Here is a 16988-nt window from a genome sequence, read left to right as displayed (position 1 = left end):
TGTTAAAGTATCTTTTCCCAACCATGCAGAGTAGCAGATCTCAAAAAGACAAACATACAAACCCTGAATCAAGACTGGAAAGCTCTTGAATCAAGCTGCCGGGCACATGGAGATAATTCTGTATGAAAAGACACATTTGAAGGCAAATAGCAGCCAGGTAAGATAGGCGGGCAACTCAGGTGGATTTAGGGGCAATTTTCTGCCCCAGGGATCCTCTGGGGCCATGGGGATTTCCAAAAATGCAAACACCAAGCAAAGAGAAAACCTACAAGGGGCCATAAGTCCACTTCTAGTCTTAAAAATTGAATATTGGTGGGGTTTCTTTTTGTCTCCTCACCACATGGCCTGGGGGTGGGGCCTAGGGGGTGGGACTTTCTGCTTTAAAAGAGCGTGTCCCAGGACCGCGCGCCGTTCTCAAATTCTATCTCTGGCCTTAATATGGTAAATAGGAAATTCAATTAGATTTGCATAAGCCTGGGAGGCAGGAAAGTTTTAAGGGTCAGATCATACGTCCACATTATTAAAGAGCAGGCCGGGTAGGTGGGGCTCGTCAGCCATGGAAGGCAGCCCATCTAGGAGAAGGAAAACTCCGATTTCAAACCTCCACTGCCTTGTGGCTATATCCACTCATTGAAAAGGCTTCAGGAGTTAACCTCGAGGCAAAATCCGGAGCTGGAGTCGTTCTGCCAACTCCTGCGACGTTGCTGGAACCAGTTGTATTGGCTCTTGCCTTTCCATTGGACCATTTCAGCTATGTGGAGAGGGGGGATCTGCTGCTTGGGTAACAGCCTATCCTTCATATTACCATACCCGGGCTTCATGCTCTGGAGAGGACACTTCACGATTCAGAGCATGTTACCATAGTCTCTCGAGACTGAAGGATGCCTATGATGATGGTGGGGGTGTTTAAAAGCATGAGAAACAAGACCCCAAAAAGCTGTGGTCAACCACACTTTCCTGTGTATACACTAGTATTCAGAGTTTTTAATTCTGTAGATTATCTCTCTTTTTCTTTAATTCAAGCCAGTCACTGAAAAAGTGAAACATCTGCAAGTACAGGGAAAACAGGGAACATGTTTCCCAGATACAAGACTAGTGAGCTATGTAAAGGAGAGAGAGACAAGACATCATTAATAAAGAAGAGGGTGGATTTCCTCCCAGCCAATCATCCGGGCTGTACATAAGCTTTGAAAGAAAGGGGGGAAAAGACGACAATATATCAGACTATCTCCTTTGGATGAAATCTGGAAAACCACTATGGCGTACTGCTGAATTCCAGCCCTACCTGTGTTCCTCAAGGTGTCATTAACACCACAAGTATTACTGGACTAGACTCCGTGATGCATGATCCACAGTCATGCTAGCTGATGAGGCTGATGGAGCCCAGAGTCCCTCATCAAGGAGTATATGGGCTTCCCCACAGGTCTCCAAAAAAACCCTGAAAAGACCCAATTTCTAAATACAGCAAGAATAAGAAAGTACCTCATTACTCGCATCTCTACCATTCACGTACTACTGAGGGTGCTCGAGAGTGTACCTGAATCCATCCAGATCCTTCCAGAAAAAAATAATAATTTCCCCTCCTTGTTTCCTTAAGTTCCTTCCCATCAGATGAAATCACCAATGAAATATGCAGTGCAGAAAATTGCACCATAACAATGCACCTCTTGCTTATTCACTGGCCTGCCTTCATTTATAAAAGGCAAGCATTTCACCTGAATTAGTACCAATCTGCTTCCTCTTCTCTCCAACGTTGTCACCATTTCTTTACTGTAAGACAAGTTCTGTTTCGTTTTGTTCTGCATGAAAGATGCGACCCTACGGAAGTTTAATGCTGAAAAGGAGCCCAAAGGACACCACATAACTTTGGGTTCAAGGTTGGCGAGGATAAGGGTAGAGAGCTTTTCTGCTGCTGCTGCTCCCAGACTTTGGAACTCCCCCCCACAGGAGGCTAGCCCAGCCCCATTCTTGCTATCCACCCACAAACAGATGAAGACCTCTGTCTTCAGGCAAGCTTTCCATGAGTGACTGGCTGCCTAAGTGGGGTTGCACCTTACTGCTTTGAAAGTGAGTTGGTATGTATTGCTTTTGTTTACAGTTTTTTAGCATGATCTTTGTCTGATCCTCTTTTATTTATTCATTTATTTATTTATTTATTTATGCATGCATGCATGCATGCATGTTGCCATGTAGTCACAGTGGTTAGCTTCAAATATTGCAATAATATAAGTCACCTTGGGTCCTTTTTGAAGAGAAAGGCAGGGCAAAACACTTTAAATAAATAAAGGATCTAGAAGCCTTAGGAAGCTACCATAGTTAGATGCAAACCATCTCAGTTTCACTCTCCTCACCACTTACCTACCCCAAAACCCTCTCTGATGTCAAGTGACCTGCCTCCATCTGATGACTTGCCCTCTCTACATCCTTTCACCAGTGGTAATTTAATATTAAAAGTGTGTTGCCCTCCAGATGTTGCAACTTCCAACAGCACAAACCAGGAGAGCCAGTGACCATGGTTTAAAACATCTGGAGGGCAACAATTGTCCACCCTGGCCTAGAATGCAAAGTTAATAGATAATAATATAGGCTGAAGAAAATGTCATATGCACACTTACATAGAAGTACTTGAACTCAACGGGGTTGACTTTCAGGCAACACATGCCAAGGCTCAAACATAGTAAAACACGTAGAAGACCAAAGTAATCTTCCTCCTTCTGTTATAATCAGACACTTGTGAAGGAATCCCAAGATACAAAACACTTTAGTAGTTAGGGAATTTTAAGTAAACAGGGGCTTTCATCCCCAAAACAAGGAGGACGTCCATCAAAGCATATAAAACTCATTACTGCTACATTCATACTTCAAGCAGTGTGTAATTCTCTGCCACAGTCACAATCATTGCTGGCTAATTAATCCAGAATAAAATGTAAAGAGCAAATTTATGTCCATGTTTTACCAGAGGGGGCAAAAGGCAACCATCATCTCATCTGCCTCGTCTGTTTTTGAAATGCAAAAGAAGAATTGTGTGCCTTCAAGTCAATTCTGACTTACGGGGACCCTTTTTCAGGGTTTCCCAGGGAGAGAAGACTGGGAAGTGGTCTGCCATTCCCTTCTTCTGGAGGCTTCCCTTGGACTCTGCAGCTGGCCCAAGGCCACCCAGGTTCACAGGAAGGCCCAGTGGGGAATTGAACTGGCAACCTCTGGCTCCACAACGAGAGACCGAAACCACTACGCTAAAAGAAACAGAACCCAAATTGCACATTTATTTTCCACCAGCCATAAAATCCTCAGCAACACCCTCCAGGCAGTAGCAAAACAGACGTGTGTGTGTGTGTGTGTGTGTGTGTGTGTGTGTGTGTGTGTGTGTATAGAATATATATATATATACTGTATATAGAAGAGTCTTGGGAAAGGACTGGATTCGAGTCCTTCGATTTGTGGAGATGCCCCCGGACTCCACACGCGGACCAATCAGCACCTTCCAACCTACCTCACAGGGCTGCTGTGAAGATAATCCCTCTTGAGCAGGAACCCTTCCAGGTAGGAAAGGCAGGCGAGGAACATTCAAAAGGGAAAATTCTGGCGCCTGTGGTTCGGGGCCAAGCAGTCGCTTTGGGGCGACCCTGCCCGGTGAACTCGCTCCAAAAAGTCCCTCCATGAACCGCCCTCCTCAGGTCTCCACGGAATCACGTTAGAACAGAACCGCCTGCGGTTCGTTTTATGAGAGGCGCGCAAAGATCTTGAAGCCCGCCCTCCCCTCCAGATCGCCAGAGGCACAAAACGTTCCCAAGAGGACAGGGCAAAGATTCGAACCTGCAATCTCGCGGGCTGGCCGGGGGGTCCCCCTTTTCCCGAAGGAGCCCGCCGCTTCCACCCTACCACCACCGCGCCCTTTGCGGAACACACCTGGACGCTCCCTGAGGGCTGACGAGGGTGAGGCTGCTCCGCGCCCTTCGCCGTCTCCTGCCCGCCTGGAGCCGGTCCGGGCGAAGAGGAGAGAGAGAGAGAGAGAGAGAGAGAGAGAAAGCCCGAAAAGGAAGCCCCGGCAGCCCCTACCGCTTGCTTGCCTGCCTGCCTGCCTGCTCCTCCGCTCCCGCGCCCCAAAGGTCGGGAGGCGCTTCAAGCTTGAGGAAAGGAGACGCGACGTTACCTTCGGGCGCCTGAGCCTCCTCTGCCCCCGCCGCCCCTTCGCAGCCGCCGCCCTACAAGCGCCTGGAGGGGAGGAACGCCCAAGGTGCGCGCCCTGGCCGCCCCTCCGGGCTCCGCGCCGGTTCCGCTCCGCGCCAATAGGAAGGCAGCCGGGCTCGAAAGGGTTCCCCGCCGGGCTTTTCCTTTCCCCCCTCCCTCTCCCAACCCCCCCTTTTTTCTCCCGCCTTTCCTCTGTGCTGCCTCAGGATCCCACGTTTAGGGGTACCCCCCCACAAGGGGTGTGTGTGTGTCCGAGGTCCATCCCAGCCTCAGCTTTCTCTGGAGGCGGAAATGTTGAAGCCGAGGCGGTCCTCCTTTGGGGCGCATCGCTGAGAAGTCAGGATTCTCTGGAGAAGACAATAAGGCTGGGAAAAGTGGAAAGCGGCAGGAAAAGAGGGAGAACTGTGAGAGGGATCGACTCCTCCTGAAAGGAAGCCACGGGCTTCAGTTTGCAAGAGCGGAGCGGGACCGTTGAGGACAGGGCATTTTGAAGATCGCTGCTTCAGGAGGGCCAGGGCGACTTGGGGGCAGATAATAACAACAACTAGCTCAACCTGCAGGTTCTTTCACTGTAGTTTTCAAGGGAAGCATTTGTATTTTGTATTTGTATCTTAACCGACCAGATAGGCGGGATATAAATAAAATAAATAAATAAATAAATATTTTTATTTGTTGTTGTTTAGTCATTTAGTCGTGTCTGACTCTTCGTGACCCCAGGGACCAGAGCACGCCAGGCCCTCAATGTCTTCCACTGCCTCCCAGAGTTGGGTCAGATTCATGTTGGTCACTTCGATGACACAGTCCAACTATCTCATCCTCTGTCGTCTCCTTTTCCTCCTGCCTTCCCACTTTCCCAGCATCAGGGTCTTATTTACTTGTTCAAATTCCTGTTTCCCATCCATTAGACCAGTGGTGTTGAACTGTGGCCCTCCAGATGTTCTTGGCCTTCAACTCCCAGAAATCCTGGCCAGCAGAGGTGGTGGTGAAGGCTTCTGGGAGTTGAAGTCCAAGAACATCTGGAGGGCCACAGTTCGACACCACTGCATTAGACACTCAGCGTTGTCTGCTCACACTGTGACCACGTTCAGTCCCCTTACACTGGTTAGTTCGTCACCCCATTTCCTATTACTCTATTTCTATTCTGTTTAGTCCTGCCTTTCTCTTTTGTTTTGTTTCTTAAAGACAAGCCTTTCTGACTTGTTTTTGAGAGACCACAAAGTCCAAACACGTCAGAAAAGGGGGAAGTACTTTTGGATTGACAGACTGGCTACCTCAATTCCTTATGGCCCAGAAGACAACACTTTTATTTATTTACTTACAGTATTTAGGTTGTATCATTCGTAAGCCGCCTTTCTCCCGGGGAGGGGAGGGGACCCAAAGCGCCTCACCGTGTCAAAACGAGTAGCCCTAAAACCATAACACATTACAGATTAAAAAGCTACAATGATAATTAAAAACCCATTAAGTAATTAAAAGCATTTAAAACTTTAAGAACAAGCTTTGGAAAGCAAGCAAAAACCAACAGCAACAAAAACACACACACAGCATCCTGGGATTTAGCCATAATTATTAAAAGCCTACCTGAAAATGTGGGTGTTCAACTGCTGTTGGAAGGATAAAAGGGAAGAGACCAACTTAACACATGACATCATTCACCATTTATTTGGAATAACCGGTCCTCTAGGTTCTATAACTGCCATAACTGATCAGAGGAACAGAGGAAAGCAGAAGCTGAAATATTTTTGCTGAAATTTTTGTTAGTCACTCTTCTAAGTATTCATGATTCAAAATAATGAATTTGACCAAACTCCGGGAGGCGGTGGAAGACAGGAGGGCCTGGCGTGCTCTGGTCCATGGGGTCACGAAGAGTCGGACACGACTTAACGACTAAGCAACAGCAACTTCTAAGTATGCCAGCCAAACATAGAACATACCTCCATGTACAATACTTCTGTCTCCGTCATGGTTACCCAAGGATCCTAGTTGGTTTCGGCTCTTAATCTCTCTGCTCCTGCTCTATTTTTGTTGGCACTGAGTCTCCTATTAGAACTGCTCATTATTTAATTAGCCCATTAAAATAAGACACAACAGAATTACTTCAGGTCGTATATATATATACTTCTGTCACTGATTCAAGGAATTGTTTGTCTTTAATCACTTGTTCTCGCCAAGAAGGAATTGCTGAGGGGCTTGACCCCGAGGGAGGCCCAGAGAGAAAGAACAAGAAACTGGGCCTTTTCGGCAGTGGCCCCTTGCCTCTGGAACAATCTCCCCCCAGAAATTTGTCTGGCTCCCTCGTTGTGTGTTTTTAAGTGCAAACTTAATACCTGACTCTTTAGGAAGGCTTTTCCTCCTGTCCTCTCCTGATTACTTTTGCCGTCTTGAATTATATTATTACTCTTGTCTTTATTTTATTATATTGTTTTTACTTTTATCAATTATTGTTAGCCACCCAGAGTAGACTTCGGTCTAGATGGGCAGGGTATGTATAAATGAATAAATAATTACTTTTAGGGCTGGCAGAAATCTCATGGGACTGCATTCTTCATCACTGGGTGATGTTGTTCCCTGACTGATAAAATGCATAATTTGTAAATAGTTTCCTAACCCACGGCTGGTTCTGCTTGTGAAGAAGAAAGAGAACACAGAAAGAGAACACCATCAGTTCAACTGTCATTCCTTCCTATGATGTCAGGAACAGCATTTCATATGCAGAGGTAGCCAACTCTCTGGTGAAGTATGAACATCCAGATGTATGACCTTTTTGCAGAGTTTTTGAATAATCTGGGTATATGGAATAGCTCGCATGCTATAATTGGGTTTTCTCCCATGCAGCTGTTAAAAGCACAGGAGACTTGACAGAGAAAAAGTTGGCAGCCCACTTCACATATGTTGTTGTTTCGTTTAGTCGTGTCTGACTCTTGTGTTTCCTTCCTGAGCTCTGGCTTTTAGCATTTTATTTTATATGCGTTGGCAGCTGGCCTACATTTTCTAGGCGGTCCATCACAGCAAAGTGCCAAAGAGCAAAACTTCTTAATAAGTGCATTTAAGAACAAAGAGTCTAGTTAATTTCTATTTGTTTTAGACGAGATCTCCTGCATTTCTTTCTCTAGCTAGTTAATGCCATCATCATGGGACGGTGGAATGTGGTCATGCTAGTGTTATGGAGCGGAAAGACAGAGTTTGTAGATAGGACATATATGTGATGGTTTTGACCACGTGAGGACATTGTTAGTGAAGAGATAAGAAATGGCTGGCAGTTAAGTTTCTCCAGTCCTGAAGCATTTTAAAAAAATTTCTCTGGACAGAGGATGCCCATAAACTGTACTGTAATGGCTGTCTTGAGATGGTGAGAACGGCTGTGGCTTAGGTCTCTGGCTGTGTTGGGAGTTCGATCCCCCGCAGTGCCTCCTTGGCAAGGGCTGGACTCTTCCAGCTCTGCAGTTCTAAAATTATTATTACGAGAATCAAGGTGGCAGGTGGCAGATGGGGCCACACTGTGGAATTCTGGCATGCTCTTCCTTGTCAAAGTGGGATGGAGCATCATAGAAGGCACGTGCTTTCAAAAGGCAGGCAATGGAATTACTCTGGCTGTTCTTTCCCAGTTTTATTTAAATCAGAAAAAAGTGGAAGAAACTATTAAGAAATGCAGGAAAGATATATATACAGTGGTGCCTCGCTAGACGATGTTAATCCATTCCATTGAAATCGCTGTCTTGTGAAAACATCGTCTAGCGAAAAGCGTTTCCCTGTTGGAATGCATTGATATCCATTTAATGCATTCCAATGGAAATAAAATCTTCCACAACCATAGAAGCTTGGGTGTAAATACTATAGCAGAATCCCACAAGCCACTGCATAGTGTGTCATTAGAGTCATGGACCAGCTGAAATGAAACACAGGCTTTGATAGTGTCAGCATCTCAAAACATTTACTCAAAAGGCATAATCATCTCTAAATTATCCTTTTTTTGTTCTTTTGTTTCCTGGATTTTTTTTTTTTTTTGGAAGCTAGGAACACAAACATAAATGATGGGAAACCAAACATCTTTTTATTGAGAAAAAATTTAAAAAATCATAAATAAGTAAACAGTCAAGAGACACATAACACCTTACTCAATGTCCAAAGAAGACCAGCTTGTCCTCTCCAGTTCTAGCTAAGAAAACCGTAACTACTCAAAAAGGAGAAGCAGTTGCTATTTCACTCTGTATATAAAAAAGACAGGCCTTCTATATTACAAGGTGCTATTCATAAATCCATAAGGTGTTGTGTTTATGAAGTTTTCCCTCTCAATATACATGTTCACCAAAGGCTAGTCTTCGCCAAATGAAGAAAGTGGTTTAGAAAACCACAATTTCACCTCATAAGGCACAACTCTAAGGGTGGAGTAGTGATGAGAACACCAGATGATGAATATATGGACCTTATTGTATATCAAGAAAGACACCTGAGACAGAAAGTAATCATCAAGAGGTACAGATTGTAGTGACAATCTGGGAAACCCATTCTTGGGGGGGAGGGACCTAGAACAACAGCCAATTTGTAAGACTTATTCTTTAGCCATGGTAAAGGTACAAAAATTGCAGTGCAGATTACCTGACAGTTTTCAGTTTTCAGAACTTGTCATTATGCCACATATAGGAAACCTAGTAAGAGAGGAGCAAGCACCTTGCTAATAGACTATTTTGGTATATTTTCTCTCCTTATAGAGTAATTAGATTCTCTGTACTTATAAAACATGTACTGTATTTATAAGACCTCTTTTATGGTATCGTAAACCTATTAATCTTACCTAGTATTTAAGGAATCTTTATTTTAATTTGCATTCTTCTATATTCTAGTTGAAGTTTACTGCCTAATCATAAGTGATGACAGCGGCTGGAAGATTTGAATAAAACCTGATCTCAGCCTAGCTGAGAGGAATGCAGCAGCTTTATCTTGATGGGACCTGCTAGATAATTTGCTACTTCCTGTCTGTTATGTTTTGAGTCTATACACAAGGACTTTTTGCTCTTTTATTACCTGCATAGTGCTTATAACATTTCAGAAACAATAAGATTGTCAAATAATAGTGGTAATAAAAACTTAATCCACATAAACCCATATAAAATTGGGGTTGGGTTGCTGTTTTTTTCTTGCCTTTAAGAGTAGAAATGTACCATATGACACTTTCCTTCTTTGTTTTCTGTGGTGCGAATTTTTTTCCCCATTTCTGGATGCTGTGGATTTTTTTCTGCTGCGGTTTATATGGTGGCAGTGCCTCAGATAAACTGAGCAATGGGACAGTTTTGAAAACAGCACTTAAAGCGGTCACTTCTAGATCTGTGATTCCACCCCAAAATGAAGAAGGAGCCTTAAGAAGAAGAATGTGAAATGGCTAAATTTGTTACCACAACGGCCAGTGTATGTTTACAGATACAGTATTTTTCTGTGTATAAGATGCCCCTATGTATAAAACGCCCCTCACTTTTCTAACCCAAAATCAAGAAATCTAAGTGGGGCTTAGCAAGTGTAGGGGTGAAGGGATCAAAGTGCTGCAGGATCACTTTGATCCCTGCTTTCTCCCTTCATGCTAAGCCCCGCAGGTCTTAGCAAAAGGAGGGGGAAAGGGATCGAAGCAATCCTGCAACTGCACGATTGTTTTGATCCCTTTCCCCCTTATACAGCCATGGGATTGCTTTGATCCTTTCCCCCTCCTTTTGCTAAGCCCCATGGGACTTAGCAAGCATAGAGGAAAGCAGGAATCAAAGTGATCCTGCAGCGCTTTGATCCCTGCTTTCCTTTTGCTAAGGATTAGCAAGTGGAAGGGAAAGCAGGGATCAAAGCCCTGCAGGAACAATTTGATCCCTGCTTTCCCCTCCACTTGTTTTTGTACTTGCCTCACCTTACCTCCGTGTATAATACAACCCTCAACTTTTAGTCTAAAAATATTAGTCAAAAGTATAATCTTATACACAGAAAAAAATGGTACTTTTTTCCAGCTGTCTTGTTCTAACACATAAGTACGTGGCACTGCTGAAGCTTCTGCCACGGCTACCATAAAAATCCCAGAAGGTGTGCTGGAAAACCGGGCACACTGTGGTGCTCGTGATTTTGTTCACAGTGGAATTGTACTGTCAGGGGGGAGCGCAATTGGACAGCTCCCAACTCTTCGTTTAGTTCTCAAGCATGTGTTCAGACTCTATGGCAGAGCACGGCGGAAGCTTTTGGCCTTACAGATATTATTAGATGTCAGTTTCCATCTTCCCTAGCTATACAGATAAAAGGTGAGGGGTACTGAAAACATTAGTTTGTCAGTATCTGGAAGACTACACATTTCTCATCCCTATGCTATGACATCAGCATATGAATGGCAAACTCTTTTTTTTAAAAAAAGACCATATCTTGGTCAGAAAGAAAGCTTAAGAGCACAGGTAGACAGAGAAAGTTTGGGAGGATTTTTTAAGCCTCAGCTCTTACAGGCTTCCCATACTTATTTTGCCTTCAATGCACAACCTATTTAAGGTATTCATTTTCTAATAATGTGCCATCAAATCAATTCTGATGTATGGGTGACCCTTTTCAGGGGTTTCTAGATTGAGAACACGCAGAAGTGGTTCACCATTCCCTTCTTGTGGGGGTGCCCTGGGACTGTGCAGCTTGCCCAAGGCCACCCAGGCTGGTTCTGCTCACAAGAGGTCAGTCAAATGCTCAATCTCTGGCTCCACAACCAGAAAACTAAACTACCGAGCTATCTATTCAGTCTCTAATTGTCCTTAATTTCAGAAGATCTCCGTCCTACCGTTCAAAATTCAGAGACTGAGAGAAGCCACGAATATAGGGACTATTGTAGAGGAATGGATGGATCCTGATAAGAGTACCTTTAGAAATATGATATTCTTGCAATATTTTATTTCTTTGAGGTGCAACTTAGGGCTGGCCAGTCCTGCACAAACAAATTTCTTTTATGGCATATGTATTGGAATATTGGAGCTTCCTGGTAACTAAAATTCAGTGAAGTTTATTCTAACCAACTTGCCAGAAATGTGAGGGCTCGCATAGAACTCTCATTCTGTCTATCCATTCCCATTGCTTGGCGGATGTACCTTATAAAACTGTTTACTTTCATACAGTGAAGTTAAGCAGCTTACCTCAATAATAATACTGATCATATGCAATTAAAGTTAAATGGACCAAAACAAAAGTAAATACGTTCGCTTTCACATTAAGAGAAATAAATCAGAAAATAAACCAGAAGTTTTTCTGCTTCTTCTAATATGGAAAGCTGAGAGGCCAAGCATTGGGGTCTGTAATCAGCTTAAAAATTGAAGTGGTTATTTTAAGCCCCCAAATCTGTCCATTTTCCAGTTCTCTTCCTCCTTCATGAGTTGTATGTTATATCTGGTGCCTCATGCTTTGGTCAATAAATGTTGTAACCAGGTGTCTTGAACCAATTTGTTCTGAGTCATCTGTTTGCCAAGCTAAATCCAATCCATCTTTCACCTGGTTAAGAGGTGACAAACCCAGCCATGGCGTTGTGGTTCTCTCATTTGTGATGTGATAAGAAACTTTTTCTCATGTTTTATCTGTTGGGGGGCTCTGTGCATTGCAGATAATGATGTAAACAACTCTAACCCACCCATTCGTTTCAGGCAGAGCCCATCTTGTAAAGCTTCACTGTTGTTCCACACAAACTGGGTGTCGATGTGCATGGGTCAGGACCGGCCCTACCATTAGGCACAGTGAGACAACAGCAGATGCTGAGAGGCAACAGCAGTGGTCTCTTAGCCATTGCTGTTGAGCCCCTCTGCTATTCCTCTCACATGGAAGAAAGAGCAGAGTGTCCCACACAGCCTGTCCTGTACTTCCTTAACTAGTGCCTTTCCCTCCGGCATGTGGGAGGATTCAGCCCCATTGCCAGTACTGCTGGATTGTGTATGTGAAATAGAAAGGAAAGGGGTTGCTCTGCTGTTAATATTGAATAGTCACATCCCAGCTTATATTCAGAGGTTCTACGGTGGGGATGTTGTTGTTTAGTCGTTAAGTCATGTCCAACTCTTCATGACCCCATGGACCAGAGCAGGCCAGGGCCTCCAGTCTTCCACTACAGCTCCCAGAAATTCTGGCCAGAACACCTAGTGGTGAAGGCTTCTGGGAGTTTTAGTCCCAAGAACATCTGGGGGAGCCAAGGATGGGAATCATTGATCTAGCTCAATAATCATATACAAGTGGATTAGGATGATTGTTTTTCATGGGATTAGGGACCAAATAAAAGCTTCAGGTTAGCTGGAGTGAGTCCCAAATCACTCAGCTGCCTGCCTACCTATCTCAACTGCAGCATACGTCAAGTAAGTGACAATGAGATCCAGCATAAAAGCGCTCGCTTGCCTTTTCCACAAGATCCCACAGCTATTAGAAAGTGAGCAGTGTCAACAAGAGTACTCCTTCTTTAGCAAAGTGCTATTCACCTTTGGCAAATATTGATGTTGTAGGAGGGGATCCTTGTAGAGAATGTGGTAGCACCGGTCAACCTGCAAAGCATGATGAAAAAAAAGTAACAGACAGTTTAATGAATGACTCAGATTGTGTCACCTAGAATCTCTGCTATTTTTTGCCGAACCAAGGAGAATGATAATAAAGCATTTAAAAAATTGCTTGAGACTGCTTTGGGGCACACAAATATGCACTCTATTCCATCTAGATTCCTTTTCACAAACTACTGAAACCTAGTTTTATTGATCTATTGTTGTCTGTGTTTTAGTTTCTATGCATTGAAGTGTGTCTTAACAATTTTTGAGGTCTATGTGGAGGTTATGGGGGGACCATGTTTTGGGTTATAGAAGGGATATCGATCTATAAAGTGTTGTTCTGAATCACCTTGATGCAGAAGAACACCTTGAGGCTGCTTCACATGGCAACGTCTATAACAGCAGGGTAGGGGAGGAGAGGGCTAAACAGGGCCAAATCAAAGAATGTTGCTGTCTGAGGCAAAGCAGCCTCCCTCTCACCAAAATCAAGGGGCATAGTACCCATAGCCTACCAAGTTATTTTGCCTCGTGTGGCAATTCCCTCAGACACCCCATGTGATGAAATTTCAGTAATTATCAATTGATAATTGGGTTCGGTGCTCTTCGACATTTTTATTCATGATTTGGATGGGGAGTTGCAGGGAATACTTCCCAAGTTGGCAGATGACACAAAATTGGTTGGAATAGCTAGTACCCTGGAAAACAGAAACAAAATTCAGAAAGATCTTGATAGACTCAAGCACTGGGCTGAAAACCACAGAATGACATTTAACAGGCATCAATGCAAAATTCTACACCTGGGGGGGGGGAACCAAAGGCACAGTTATACGATGGGAGAGAGAATTCGTGGCTCAGTAATACTACATGTGAGAAGGATTCAGCACTGGTCTATTCACTGGTCTATTCAACACCTCATTATGGATATCACATTTTAAGAAATATGCAGATAAGCTGAAAGGCGTTCAGAGGAGAGCACCAAGGATGATCAGGGGACTGGAAACTAAGCTCTATGAGGAAAGACTGAGAGAGCTTGGCAGGTTAACCATGAGAAAAGAAGAGTGCAGGGGAGCTTTAATACTGTGCCACGTTTCCCCAAAATTAAGACAGGTTCTTATATTAATTTTTGCTCCAAAAATGCATTAGGGCTTTTTTAAGGGATTTGTTTTATTGTCATGTCATCTTCTGGTTGCTGCACAATGGTGGAGGGCGGGGTTTTGCTTAACTAGGGCTTATTTTGGGGGTAGGGCTTATGTTATGAGCATCCTGAAATATCATACTAGGGTTTATTTTCAGGTTAGGTCTTATTTTCAGGGAAACAGGGTAGCACTCCTCAAAGACTTGAAAGATGGTCAAACATAGGAGGGGCAGGATCTGTTCTCAATCATCCCAGAGTGCAAGACACATAGCAGAGGAAGCTAGATTTCAGTCGAATGTCAGGAAAAACTTTCTAAGTGTGTGATCAGTGCAACAACGAACCCAGTTACCTCAAGAGGTAGTTAGTACTCCAATGCTAGAAGCATTCATGGGAAAATTAGTCAACCATCTGTCACATATACTTTGATTTTGAATTCCTGCATTATGCAGGACTCAATGGCCTTATATGCCCCATTCCAACTTCATTATACTGTAATTCTATGATAAAAATGTGCACTTAAAAAGTGTTTTATTGTAGTATGCAGCTTTGGCCCTTGGTCTCACAGCTGCCATGTTTGTTCCGTGGTCGCTCGGTTGGCTTTCTTGCCCTTGGAAAGAAAGTATCTGTGAAGATTCTCTGTCATCCAAGTGAGGCTACCTGGAAGTTGAGCCAGTTGCCAACTGGAAGTCCAGCTGACAACTGGACTTCTTTCTTCAGTCTGAGGGATCTCCTGCCAACTCCCCTCAGACTGAAGAAGCTACTTGGATGAGTAGTGAAACGTTTCAACCTAATAAGAAAGACGTCCAGTTGCTTGGAAGGAAAGATTCTGCTGGCTTTCCTCCCAATTCCCCTTTCCCAACTGTCTTGAAAGATAAATAGGCATACTTGGAGGGAAGAATATAGCCCAAAGCCTTGATAAGCACAAGAGATACCAACAGTCTTGGAGCATCTCTAAGACTAAACACTTTTTATTTTTCATATATTTTTATGTGTTCTGTGCTTGGACACACAAAAACTTATGAAAAATAAAAGCGAATTAGTCTTACAAGTGCTACAAGCCTTCTGGTTTCTCCTGTGCTAAGACAGAGTAAGACCACCAGCCTGGATGTCAGTCCTCTTCTTATGGGCACTGAAAATGCAGGAATTATATTCTCATTAATCACAGGCTTAGCATGTACACTTCACTTGGTTTAATTAGCTGATTAACAGTGAGGATCAATTTCTGTTTATGCAGAAAAATTAGTTTTGGAGATTGACTTTTTAGGAAGCTGTTTTTGTGATAGTTTAACCAGGGGAATAAAATAAATTAATATCTGACAACCAAGGGCTATTATAAATGTTAAAATTTGTCACATTTTATTTAATACTTCCTTCAACATCTCAAAAGGAAATTGATTAGCCTGCCACTTAAAACTGTAACAACCCGTTCTTGCTCCTATCTTCCATCAGGGCTTGACATGTACCAACGGAATTTCAACCTCTTCCTTCTCTCCAACCAAATAAAATCTTTGTCTACATTATTGGCAAGACTACAGCCGGTAAGAAAGTGCTCTGATCATCCTTTGCTCTGGCTTTTACTGTGTGTTTACATTTGATCAACTGATTGTTGTAAGACTTTTGCTCCTCATAAGCTGCTTTAAATGCATTTCCCAACTAAAATAAATAAAAATTCAGATTATATACATATATAATCAAAAACCTTTTTTATTTGTTAGTAAACAACCCTATAATATATATTTATATTTCATCCTAACAGTGATTCTAAGAGCTCTTCTGCCTAAGTGCGCCTGCGATGAACAAAGATTTGCCTTTTATTTTGTTCATGAAGTTGCAGTAGTTCCCAAACTAAGACACAAGAGGGAGATCATCCCTCACGAAAGCTTGTTTAGTGCAACATTTTTTTTATTCATAGAGGGAAGGAAAATAGGAAGGATCAACTGTTCAGGGAAATGGGCAGTTTGTTTATGGTCGGCCATCTTGGTGTTGTTACCATAGTAACTGGGAGAATGTGCAGCTGGAACTGACCAGAAGGCAGCCACTGGTAGTTGGTTCTCATCCCCATATCCAAAACAGGACAAGGCTTTGGTAAGATGCTGTTATCCCCCAATGGGGTCCCCAGGAAGGGAGAAGTAGGGATGATATTAAGATTGGGACCATATTGGTGGAAAAGGACATTTTTTGAAACCGAGCGAACTAAAGGTTGGATTAATTAAAAGGTTGGAATTTTTTGCAAAAACAAAAAAACACAAACCAACAAATCTACTTTGTTTGCCTCTAAAATAATTGAAGACAAAACACTGCCCAGATTTGGGTCCCAAAAGACCAAATAAATCCGTATAATTAAATTTTGAAGGGAAATGATACCTTGAAATTGGCAGGCAGAGTTCTTAGACTTTTGTGGACCCTGTAAAAATGGAGAAGGACTTTGGTTTTCCTCTGATCTGGCTTTTCTCACCTCAGGTAACAAACTCAGATCATTTAAATACGTATTTTGTCTACCGAAATTCTGTCCGCTTGGTCAGAAGCAGACTCTACTTTTTAAAAAAAAGGGCTTTCAGAACTAGAAGGCTGGAAAACATAACTGATTTTGTGTCAACTACACTAAGTGCCAGAAAGTTTATCAAGGTTTCTTGAAAACAAGCTATTTAACATGAGTATAATAAGACTCATTTTGTTTACCACCTGAAATAAAACTAAGGGATAACTGCCCAAATAATAAGGATAGAATAGGAAATACTAGAGATATGGTATAGGATATACAGCTGGTTACAGTCTACATAGCTTATCAGATGTACAACCTTGTCTATTGTGATATCATTTTATTGTGCATTTTAATGTATATTTTAATGGTTTTAATGGCCAGTGACTATAATAAACTTTAACTTTACCTTACATAAGTAAATTCCAGCTGTTCTTAAGCATTCATGATTAAAATCTGTTAGATTTCCATGCATAAAAAGTAACACAATTTTGGCAGTACTTCCCACAATGGAAGCTGTAAGTAAGCAAAACTCGTACCTACAGGGTTGATTTCTTGGCTATGAAGATTGATTTTTTTTGGTATTTCTGTTTTTGTTTTTTTTTTGTTTTGGAAGGGTTAAGTACTGGCTTTAACTATTTTTGTTCACACAGGGACATTAAACAATAAAGAGTATTGT

General features: G+C 42.8%; 2 protein-coding genes across 4 annotated transcripts in view; one reads left to right on the top strand and one right to left on the bottom strand.

The window, feature by feature from the left end:
• Positions 1–4282, bottom strand: part of SYTL2 (synaptotagmin like 2) — a 94937-nt gene extending 90655 nt beyond the window's left edge. The window contains exon 1 of the mRNA XM_072993531.2: positions 4151–4282. The gene's annotated coding sequence lies outside the window, so the exon portion shown is untranslated. The remainder of the gene's footprint in view (positions 1–4150) is intronic.
• Positions 1–16988, top strand: part of CCDC83 (coiled-coil domain containing 83) — a 131303-nt gene that overhangs the window by 94968 nt on the left and 19347 nt on the right. Inside the window, exons 1-2 of one of the 3 annotated variants that reach the window (XM_072993544.2) lie at positions 4211–4234; positions 15280–15368. The gene's annotated coding sequence lies outside the window, so the exon portion shown is untranslated. Of the gene's footprint in view, positions 1–4210; positions 4235–15279; positions 15369–15773; positions 15916–16988 lie in introns of those variants that run through there. The other 2 variants (XM_072993545.2, XM_020809433.3) reach the window with 2 other exon arrangements.

This window comes from Pogona vitticeps, chromosome 3 (genome assembly GCF_051106095.1).
Source record: "Pogona vitticeps strain Pit_001003342236 chromosome 3, PviZW2.1, whole genome shotgun sequence".
NCBI lineage: Eukaryota > Metazoa > Chordata > Lepidosauria > Squamata > Agamidae > Pogona > Pogona vitticeps.
The sequence above is the reverse complement of the archived record's forward strand: the minus strand, read 5'-3'. Positions and strand labels throughout refer to the sequence as shown.